This window comes from Rhinolophus hipposideros (assembly GCF_964194185.1).
Source record: "Rhinolophus hipposideros genome assembly, chromosome: 19".
NCBI lineage: Eukaryota > Metazoa > Chordata > Mammalia > Chiroptera > Rhinolophidae > Rhinolophus > Rhinolophus hipposideros.
In genome coordinates this window covers 46,757,169-46,769,113 of record NC_138065.1, presented here as the reverse complement: position 1 = coordinate 46,769,113, position 11,945 = coordinate 46,757,169, and positions in this window count along the sequence as shown.

Genomic DNA, 11,945 nt, shown 5'->3' with positions numbered 1-11,945 from the left:
GGAGGAGGACTAGTTCTATGGCAGGGAAACATGAACTAGAGATGTTGAGGATGGAGCCCCCCAAGGCCCCTCAAATCACGCCCACAGGCCTCAGGACCACTTCCTTGCCTCTTTCTGACACTGAGCTAAAGGTGGACCTCCCACTGCCACCTCTCACCACGTACCCCCTTCCCGCCAGGGCTAGACACACATCATTCACCTAGCCAGTCCGTCAGGGAATCGTACAGCCCCCCACACGCCCGCTTCAGGTGACGCCGGGCACTGGGGAGACACAGCAGAGTCCTGGCCACGGCCTGAGGCCACGAGAGGTCAGACGACTCTGGACAGGCCCTGGGTGTCACATCCTGGCTCCTGTCTGCTCCTCCACGAGGGCCTCCCCAGACCAAGTCAGAGGGCAATGCCCGAGAAGACCCTGCCAGCAGGGCTGCTTTTTCAGTGTCATCTACTTTTCAGCGCAAATATGTCCCAAATGTTACATGGGACATATGCATACTAAAAAACGTTGCCGTTTATCTGCAATGAAAATTTAACTGAATGCCCTGTATTTTCCTTTGCTACACCTGGCCACCTCACCTCTCAGGGGCACCCTTGCTCCTCCCTAATCCATGGCCCCCAGGAGGTTTGCATTTTCTACACCCTGTGAGAGCGTCTGCCTATGTACAGAGGTGGGTGCTGCTCAGAAAGGAAAACACATGCACCAGGCCACAGAGATGGTGAAGACACACTCACAACTCATACTTGGCGCCTTCTAGGTCTTTCTATGGGCCACACACTAAGTGCTGGCCTATATCACCCACAGGAATCCATTTAACGCTCACAACACCCCGTAAGGTACATGCTATTACTGCCCTCGCTCTACAGATGAGGGGCCCGAGGCATAGAAAACGAAGAGCCCACAGCTAACAGGGACAAAGCCAGGCAGCTCTGGGACAGGGAAGCAGCTCCTGGCCTCTGACGTGGGCTTTGTCTTTGGTGAGAATGGGCCCTGGACCTGTGCTGAAAAGAAGATGGCACGAGTGCATTTGTTGCTGCTGGAGCTGCCAGATGGGCAGTGCCACCAGGCCGGTTTCCCTCGCCGGTGTCACATAGAAGCGTTGGATTGTATATTTATTCATACAAGCAGACACGTTTCCATTCCAAGTCCTGCCAGAGCATTAACCAGCTGCCGGCACTGTCTGTCCGAGGGACCGTTTGGTGCAGGGCCACCGGCTGGCAACTTTGCACAGACGTGGGGATGTCACTCCTGGAACAAGTCACCCTCACGCACTGGGACTCCCCCTCCATACTCCCAGGCTCCTGTACGAAATCCACACCACTTCTGACACTCTACACACTATATTTGTAACATGTGTTTGCAGCTTGCTTTTTCCAGCTGAAAGGACGCCACTAAAGCAGACAGCATGCCTTCCGTAACTGAGTTAGCAAATGTTTTCAGAGTGCTCACTATGGTCCAGGAGCAACGCTAGGGAGTAAGTGTCCCTATATAGGGACTGACAAGCGAGCGGTGGCTGACATGGGTGGCAGAGGCAATGGAAGAAACTGGCATCACACACTGAGATGTGGTCTGATAGGAGCTCTAGTTACGAACAGGCAGGAGGGGGCGGGTGGGGGTGCCAGGGGCAGGGAGAGCTTTTCAGAGCCGAGAGGCTGGGGGGGCAAGCCTGCAAGGGGCCTGCTGGCTGCACTCACGCTGTCCACTGGTGCCTGTGGCCAGGCTGGCTTCCCTGCACGGCAGGGGCACGGGTGGGGGGAGGGACGAAGCAGAGACACAGGGAGTGGGCAACGTTTTCAAGAAGAGGAAGGGAAAAGAGAGCAGAGGCTCAAGAGGAGTGATGTGGTAATCGTTGTTGCCTTTCTGGGTGAGGGACACTTGAGGACAATTAACTACTAAGCGGGAAAGGGTCCTGTCCAGAGGGAGAGGGTGAGGATGCAGGAGGGAGGCGGGGAGTGGTCCCTGAGGGGGGACGGGCAGGCTCCAGGCCTGGGTGAGGGAGGAGACAACCAGCGGGTGAGGATGCGGTGGGGAGGGGTGGGTGTGACGCAGACAAAACGGGGGTTTCCAACAGCCGCTGTGTGGACTGCACAGAACTGACCGGTTCGCGGTCCTCGCATGTAGCCCAGAACATGCCCAAAATGTTTGCTGAACTTGGCTGGACTGACTCAGGGCTGCCCCCACGCCCCCACCCACAGGTTCCACTGCCTGATCCCACAGCTCACTGTGGCCGCCAGGGCTCCTGGGACCTGAGCCTGCTCCCCCCACCCCCCTACCCCGCAGCATGTCCCTGCCCCCCAGGTCCCGCCCAGGGCCCTCTTTCTGTTCCTCCTGCCCTGGGGTCCGGGCAGGTCACATCCGTGGGCCAGGGATCTCTGCAGCAGCCCTCAGGCTCACTCCTGCGTCCAGGCCGTCACAATCCCCATTCCCTCTGCCCGGAACTTCCCGTCAGGCGTCACCTCCGCCCAAAGCCTCCCTGGCTGTTGGAAGTGGCTGAGCACCCAGCCCTATTCACCTCAGCGTCACCTATCATTCCTCTATAGCACTGATGAACGGGGCGCTGGCCTCGGTTCCTTTATTTAGTGTTTCCTCTCATGAGACGTGAGCTCTGTGAGGGCCGGACTGGGTCGGTCTTGCTCCCTGGCTGGCCCCTGGCAAGCCCCTGCCTAGGAAGGACGGGGTGAACGGATGCACTACCAGAGCCCACCTGCCCAGGCACTGCTGAGCTCCGGGGGCAGGTCTGGGCTGTCATCACTCCCAGGTGTCACAGAAGGAACAGCTGCGGCTTCCCAGGACCCCCTGGTCCTCCTGCCGCCAATTACTTTCCTCCTAAGTAATCTTACGGGAATTCGGACAAGTTGGATTAGATGGCATCATCAGGGTAAACTGGTTATTTAAATGAGGCCCCACAGACCACCCCGTGGCTTTTCTAAAACACATTTTTATGGGGCATTTTCTCATCCGGGGATTAAGGCTCGTGTGGTAGGCCTTCAAAATGGGGCTGGTTTGGTTTTCAAAGCACTTTCCTGTCTCTGGCCTGCCACCTGCACAACCCACCTCATCCCTATGCTCCGTGGAGCCTGCTCAAGGCACAGCCTTCTCCTCCTTCTCTCCAGAAGGTGCTGGGAAAGTGAAAACCTCAGGGCGACATGGAGAACTGAAACCCGCTGACAACACGGCAATGTGTAGCTCACACTGACAGAGGCTTTCCGTGGGCCCGACACTGATCTACGGCGTTTCCATGAGGATGGAGGCACAGAGAAGTTAAGGAAGTTGCCCTGAGTCACCCAGTAAGGGAATAGTCCAGGACCTGGCTTCACACAGTCCAACACCAAGCCTGTCACTTTTCCCAGCCCGTCCCGCGAGCTATGGATAGGACGCAAGTGATGGCGGGGCCTTCTCCCTCCTCCCGTCCTTCCTCTCCCACATACAGATAAAAAGAGAAGTTCCCAGAAGCAGGCGGGAGAGAAGCTGGCACCTGGGCAAGCAGGCCCTTGGTGACCAGGCACCGGTTACTGGCAGAGCACACTGGAGCCAGTCTAGCTATTGGCACCTGACAACCCAAGTCAAGTCCCAGCGCTGCCTTCTAAACACTGTTTCCAAGAGCAACACCCTGTGCTTCTAAAAGATTCATTCCTCATGTGACTGTGGGATTCCTTGGAGAAGTCACAAAGACAAGAGATGAAGTAGGAAGGGCAGCGCCATGAGATAAATCCAGACACTGAAAAATCAGAAAGCGCCCTTAGATATGAGCCAGGCCAAATGCCGGGTTTGAAGGAAAAGGAGACTGAGGTGACCTGGTCCAGGGCACATGATGTGTCAGTGGGAGAGCAGAGCCCACTCCGCCCTCCCCTTCTCTCTCTCCTTCTTCATTCATCATTCGTGGAATTGTGTTCCAGTCTGTTCCACCTTCTGCCATTGCAGAGAGAGAACTCTGGTTTTGCCACGTGGCATATTCCTTTCCCTGCCCACTGAGAAAGGCTGGTTGTGCCTGGGCACAGGGGGCAGCGAAGAAGGACCTATGGAGACAGGGATAATAGTCACATTTAGGGGCAAATGTGGGTTTTCTGCCCTGTTTGCCCCCTCCAAGAGATTTGAGTACGGGGAAATGAACTCCAGTGTGTGAGGGAAGCTGTTAGGAGAGAAAAAGAGTTTTAAGAATTTCTGCTGTGGGCTATCCTCCTTCAGGAAGTTCCAGAGAAAAAAATAAGTATAAAAAGTAGTCAACCCACCACCTATGTTGATGAAATACCTCTGTATGTATGCCGCCTGCTCCCTCATTTTGCACAACAGGCCCTTTAATGGTGGTTATGAACCCTGCATTATTGTGAAACGAATCTTTCCCTATTGAACTACACTGAAATTCCAGAGAGCCTTTACCTTTTTTGGTTTAGTTTTCAAGTGTTAGTGACTTCTATGGAAAGGTCAAGCTCATCTTCTCTCACCTCCATCACTTCACTTTCTGTGATAGGTGACTAGTTATGTGTGAAGCTTCAAGGTATTCCTAAGAAAGCTTACAGTTCAAAGAAACCATAGAATAAATTTCTTGTTTTGTTTCTTTTTAAAGGTACAATTCACAAAGTGAATCAGAACCCCTGGCCATCCCTAGTTTTTGACTGTGGACTCGAAAGTCTAACCTGGTAGCTCCTGCTGGATTTGCTAGAGTGGGGAACGCTTAAAGGTCTGTCTGCCAGTGAGACAGGGAGACAAGGTCCCTGCCAGGTCCAACAGGCTTGAGCTTATTAAACAGGACTTAAGTAAGGGGTGATTTGGAGGATGCTGACAGCGCTCCCTGACAGTCGTGTTTCGAGGAAATTCTTAGAGACATGTTTATGAAGTCATCAGTGACCATGGAATTCTATCCACCCATACCGCACCCGTGATGGCAGACATGGGTCATCAAGAACCACTCAAGTTTTTGCCAGTGTTTGCCTTTCTGGGCCTAGGTTTCACTCTTTCAGACAATGGAATCTATTGGCTTGGAATTCTTGGGCACAGTCCTATTGGGGGTTGGCCTTAAACGTCACGCAGGGGAGCTCCTGGGCAGAAGAGTCCATTCTCACTGTGTGGACTGAACACGTGGTCATGGCTAGGACCCGCTGATTGGCTGGGTCCTGAGGTAACGTGCACCTGCCTCCTCTTTCAAGAGGACCTCAGGCTCTGCAGACACCAGGACGCCTCACTGGCATCCTAGGTGCCAAGAATGAGGTCCAGAACGGTTAGCTAGCACCCATGGGGACTCGTCCTTGTGGCAGCCTGAAGGGGGGAGGGCGGCCTTGCTTGCCTTGCAGCGAGTGGGACTGGAGCAGAACTGTCACGCTCCCCTGGACTGTGAATAACCAGGCCTGTAAATATTTATGTGTCTTGGTGCTGTGACTCTGTCAGAATCTCTTATTTCCCACCTCTGAAGGGCAGCCGCAGGGTCAGAAGAGAGAGGTGCATGTGGGGAGATGGGGAGGGCAGGGCGGGAGGGGGCTCGGTATGTTCCTCTCTTGCTGAAAGGGAAGAATGCAAGATTTCAATTCAAACATTTACCTATCACCTGCGAAGCACAGGCGTAGAGAGATTCAAAGATGAGTTATCTGCAGATTCAGACGCCGTGACGCTTGTGCTCTGTGTGATGGGGTCATGGGCATCCATACGTCACCGCGCCAAGCAGACTGGGGTGCCCTCATTACGGCACACATGGCAGAGTGCGGAAGATGTGTGGGGCCGGGGCTGCCTGCCACGGTGGAGGTGCTGGCGGTTGCGGTGGGGGTGGCGGTGGGGGTGAGAGCAGCGGCAGGGAGGACTGCTAAGAAATCATGGAAGGTTTCCACGGGGAAAGGCCATTCCTGGCAGAGGGTTTAGCTTGCGAGCCAGCTTAACAATGGGAGATCCAGGGATAGTCCAGGGTGGGAATCTGTACATTTATTCAACAGATATCGGGGTGCCCGTTTTGTGCCTGTGCTGGGTGCTAGAAGCTCAAATGTCAGGGCGAAGGGCAGTAGTGGAATCAGGCAGAAAGGCCCCCATTCTATGAGGACTTTGAACATCAAGAAGGCAAGTATCTTTGAACAAACTGGGAGAGATGGGACGACGAGCCACCAGGGAGGGTGTGACTGGAAGGTCACAATCCTTTTTCTGAAGGTCCTTAGTGTGATGCTTTGAAGAAAAGTCTCTAAGTGAGGGATGGAAGGGGACCCGTACGCACAGTTTCCGTTCAGGAGGAGCCGCTGGAGTTCAGCAGAAAGCCAACCCGGCAAAAGGCAAAGGGAAATGGGGCTGCAGAAGAGGCGTGGGAGCCTGCTATCAATCAAACCTCTGGACTCCAGGAACTTTGGCGGACCTGGTCCTGCCACCAGAAAGTACCTCACATCTCAGGGACACGTCGCTGCTGGTTTAGCCCTAACAGAATCTGAATATATAAAAAGAGATAAAGAAAACAGAACCCACCACCTGGCCCATGTCTCAAAGCTGGCTGAGGACCCTGCTTTCAAGTCAGCTGTGGGCTGGGTGGTGGCGGCAGTGGTGGCTATTAAAACAGAGATGCGGACACATTCCCTTTGGCCATACTACCTACCATACAGCTGTTTGGACTGGAATTCACAGCTTTTCCACAAGAACACGTAAGGATATAGTGATACCACAGAAGTCATATTTGCTGGTACTTTTGAAGAGTGTTGGGTAGTATAATTATAATATAGTAATATAATATAATTACAAACAAGATCTTCTCCCACACCAGAAATCCTCTCCAGTAAAGTAGCGGAGAAACAGAGCACTTTTATTACTAAATAAGCACTAAAACAGACTGTGATGGGATCACAGGCAGACCATTAAGAGACTGCAAAGACAGAAGGGAATCTCCCCGTATCTGGCCGAGCAGACGCAGCTCATTACATACATGCTCCCGAGATAATCAATCACCATCCTCAAGTCAGAGGACTTGACTACACCCGAGCCACACAGTTCGTCCTAACTTTACCTTAGTAATGGGGGAAACCACTGTGTTGGTTTTATATGGAAGAGAAACAAACTTCTCATATCTTTGCAAATTGGAGCAAGGCGCCCATAGAAGTCAGGCTCCCACCCTCTAAAAAATAAAAAAAAAGTGGCTCCTAGGTCCTGGAGGTAACATTTCTGAGTTGAAGGACAGATAAGAGGCTTATTTAGCCATTATAAAGATTTTATACATTTGAAAAGAATGGAGAAAAAAAATTAAAGCAAAAACGGGGGTATTTTTTCCTTTATTCTCAACATGGAGAGTTAAGCCTCTGACAGTCATTCCCCCTTACCCGCTGGGATTCGTTCCAAGATCTCCAGTGGATGCCTGAAACCGTGGATAGTACTGGACCCTATTTATACTATGTTTTATCCTATATATACACATATGTATGATAAAGTTTAATTTATAAATTAGGAACAGTGGAATATTAACAATAAAAACTAATAAAATAGAACAATTAATACTATAATAAAAGTCAGGGGAATGTGGTCTCTCTTGAGCTTCTCTCAAAATATCTTTTTATACGGTACTCACCCTTCTTCTTGTGATGATGGGAGATGCCACGCCTCTTCCTGAATCTTGTAACCATTCCTTAGTTGGCAGTAAATGGCTTGGGTCACTTGTTTCGGGGATCCCTTGCTGAAGTCTTCATGCAGGCTCAGTGCTTTCTGGCGCAACATGTTGCTGTCAACCAAACACACTTTCTGTTCATATCTTCCGTTCACAAATGTAACGCCTTTTCCATCTTAACCAAGCACTTAGCACACACCTTGGCCGTAACTTTTGTGGTTTGAGACGCGACAGCAAAACTAGCAGGAATTTCTTTTACCTTCTTAATTATAATAATCTCACAGACAGAAGATTCATTCTTACCATCAGTCTTCGCAACCTCAGCATATGATTTTTTTTTCTTGCCTTATTAAGTTGAGAACTTTCAACTTTTTCACTTAAAGGAAGAGCAATTTAAGGCTTATGAATTGTTCATTTATGGAATTTTCCATCTAATATTTTCAGACTGCACTTAACTGCAAGTAATTCAAACCCTGGAAAACCGTGAATACAAGGGACGCTATTTTAAATTTATATTTGTCCTTACAATTTCCTCCCTGTGTTTCTATAAAACAATAACATTACAATTTTCTAATTATTTCCACTGTGGTTTCTACCTTTCTCTGGGCCAACTTGAAGTTGCCTAAATATCCAGCAAGTACATACTAAAATGCAAACAAATCAATTAGCAGAATTACAATTTAATGTTAAGGATGAATTTTAAAAATTCAATGTAGTATTTGGCGTGGGGGAATAAATATAGTAGTCATTTGATGTTGTTTAATCATCCTTACTGGGACTGGAGAAAACTTAAATTCCAATGTTAACCTGATGACATCAGACCAGGCTTTTGCAGTTTCTGTTTGTCTATTAATTAGATGTTTTTTTTTCTTTTCTGTATCATACTTCCTATAAAACCAGTTAATATTTTTTTTGTGTGTGTCAAATTTAGAGCTTAGGTACCTGGGTGCAATTAATTACTTTTACTTTTTTAAATAATAATAAAAAAGGTGGTCTCCCTTGTACTTGGCTAATAATCAGACTATTGGACTTAAGTCCAGACCATGTCCAAACTGAGAGCACCATTTAGAGCTGACCAGAAACACGTGGTTGTGGGAAACATTACTGCAGTTCAGAAAGAAAGAGCAGTGTAACAATCAATATTGTTTTCTAGAAAATGTGATTTTCAAAGTAAGTAGAATAACCATGGCTGTGGGTAGGACCACCAGGCGACCTATGAGAATAACAAGACATTTTCTAGAGTATTTCCTCTCAGTGGAGGCCAACGCCAATCACTTACCGTGGTGAAGTTTTAGGTCCTTTGAGGAAACCACCGTCCACTTGTCCTGTGGTGCTGGCTTCACACGGGAAGCATGGACCCAGCTGCATGTCTGTCACTTCAGTAGCCTTATGGGTGAACAGCAGCAGCTGAATGCGTCCCTCCCAACTCAGTGACGACCTGTCTTTCTTTCGGAACACCTTAATGCAATAGTCTCCCAGGTGATAGCTGTGGCAGACTTCCTCTGGCAGGTCCTTCCAGATCTTTATGACTTTTAAGTCTCAGGGTTTCTGGGGAAAGAGAGAAAGTCTTTTAACAACTGAACATGATTCTCAGAGAATTCAGTTAAATTGGACACAGGACATAATCTCAGACCCAAATTCATATGCCTGGCAAACTTAAGTTCTAAAGGAGACATCCCTTTGCTTGCGGGGGTCATTCTAATTTAACATAAGGCTAGTGGGCAATTTTAACCCACTAGATGGCTGAGTCTTATTCAAGCAAGTTTTATTTTTAGAGTTTGATTCATTTGCTCTCCAACAGTAGAAATATAGTGATTTCTTTTGAGTCAATATGGTAAGATTACCGCTGCCTGAACACAAGCTTATGAAAAAGGAAAGACCTGAGGTCATTCAGACATCACACACATCATAAGTAGACAAAATCTCTTACCTCCACAGGCACTCATTCTATGAAATACAACTGCCACAGGTTCCTGGTAAAGCCGGTCAGGGAGGACTTTCTGTGCTGACCTTGGGAGTTGCCTGTAAAGAATTCTGTTGACAAATAGACATCTCCTTTTAAATGTTTTGAATAATTTTACTTCTGTTGGTAGGTGTAATGAGTTTAGTGTGGTTAAAATCCCTCTTGTATTCACGTGATTTTGTTGGTGACCCAACAACACTAACCAAGCAAAGAAGGATGGTGATATAGAAGTTTGTTAGGTAATTCCCACAATCCAGTCAAAGTTCTTTTAGCCCCTTTTATCCATTTTCATTTGCATTATCCTTTTGTCCATTTTCTTTTGCAAAACATGATTTTCAGAGTGAACCACCATTTCTGTGTTGCTGAAAGAGTGGAGCTTTTAAGTTTGGGTTCTGCCATGTTTTAACTGCAGCTTTTGCAGCTCTGTCAGCCAAATGAACTACTGATGACTTAGCAGGCAGTCGTAAAGCCCCTAAGAAATCAGCTATCAACATGACATGAGATTTTTTTGTTTGTTCTCATTGATGTCAAAAGTCCCCTATTTTATAAAAATTTTGATCTTACTGCACCGCAGAAAACAAATCCATATTCACTATCACTATATATATATATAAAATATCACTTGAAGTCCAAGAATTACAGCTCTAGGAACTGCTATTAACTCAGCTGCATGCGCTAATTTCATTCCAGACAGAACATAAGCCTCCAATATTTCACGAGAAGTCACTACAGCATAAGAAGCCTTAAGTAGACCACTGTTCCAGGTATATGACCCATCAGCAAATGTGAGCAAATCTGCACTTTGAACTTTGATGTCCGCTAAATCAGTTCAGGGCCTCGTATCTTCCATTACTCTTGTATAATTATAATCATTGGTTTGATCAGGATCTTGGAAGAGGGTAGCTGGGTTTAGGAGACTGCACCTCTTCCAAGCCCAGTATTAGAACCAGATAATAATGCTTGCTCATAGTTTGATGGCACACTGACAAATGCTGGGTTTTATGTTTTTGTAAGATTACTATCCCAGCATATGGGACATGCAAATAAGTCAAGTAACCCAGTTTCTATCAACAGATTTGTTACAAAGCAATTATACAACCGGAGAGTCAGTAGATGTTGGAAGATCAGAACACTTCCTGGGGAATGAAACACTGGGAAACAGCTTTGGCCTCCACTTGTGGCTCTATGGATGTGACTGTTTTCCCTGATAACCAATCTTTCCTCTTGCCTGCAGTCCCAATTCCCTCTCTTCTCCACTTTGTTGCCTGGGAAAAGGATTAAGACTGAAAAGACCCCAGCAGAGGGGATGCGCCTTTTCAGCCCATAACCACCTAAGTCATATTAAAAATCTTCTCTAGGGAGAAAATGCACTGGACATGTGGTAGAAAAAGATTTCAGAAATTTCACTTTGGGCATTTTCCTTAATTAGCTTTTCATGGCAGTTGTGATGGTGGCTATTGGCAGGTCAGCTCACAGGCAGATGCCATGTTCAGAGAGTACAAGCAATAATACCATTTTATAGACCCAGAGAAACTTCCAGAACAGCTAATCTAAACTTTTGACTTTCCATCGTTTGCTGTTTGCATTTTTTATTTTATACTTCATTAGTCTTCATAATGGAAAGAAATTGAAGAGTGACTGAAATTTTAATATGCATATGCTAATGCTGCCCTGTATTCATGGAGTGTTTTTAATTCCCAAGAGTGCCAGAGGCCTTTCCAGAGAAGATACATTACTGAAACTGTACCACAAAGCTTTGCAATTCAATAGCACAGGAACCCCACACCCCAATGAGAAGTCTCTCTTAGGATTGGCCAAACAATATGGAAAATGTGAATAAGGAGTCTATCTTGTAGTATAAACACTGACAAGAGTTTGGTCTTTAAACATGAAAAATATTGAAAAAAACAAAGTGCTTATTAACTGGGTTAGCTTTTAAATAGTGATTAAGAAGAAAGTAATTTTATTGAATCTTTCAATATTTAAGCCCTCAAAACCAGAGTTTAAACATTAGCCATAAAATATGTATGCACACTTATAAGAAACTCAGTCATTCCAAGAAAACATCAGTTGGGTTCCAAGTCTTCATGTAAGTGCTGTGGGCTCGAGAAGCTTCTTTTATATTCCGAAAGGAAATTTCAATAGCTCAGGATGAAAGAACCAGAAAAGGAAAAAAGCCACCCCTGTAAAAAAGCCAACCTGCTTTTTTACACTCAACAGGCTCCCTTAAGCACAAACTTTTCAGAGCATTGCAGAGATCTTCATATTCCACTGAATAAAATGTCTAAATGGCTGTTTACTGAGCTTTAACAGAAAAAGTGTTCTTGGTTCTCTGAAAATGCACATACTCACATACATCAACATTGCTTGTGTGCACCTGTGTGGAAACTGCTTTACAGTGCCACAACAAAAAGCTTTGCGTCATGTGGTGT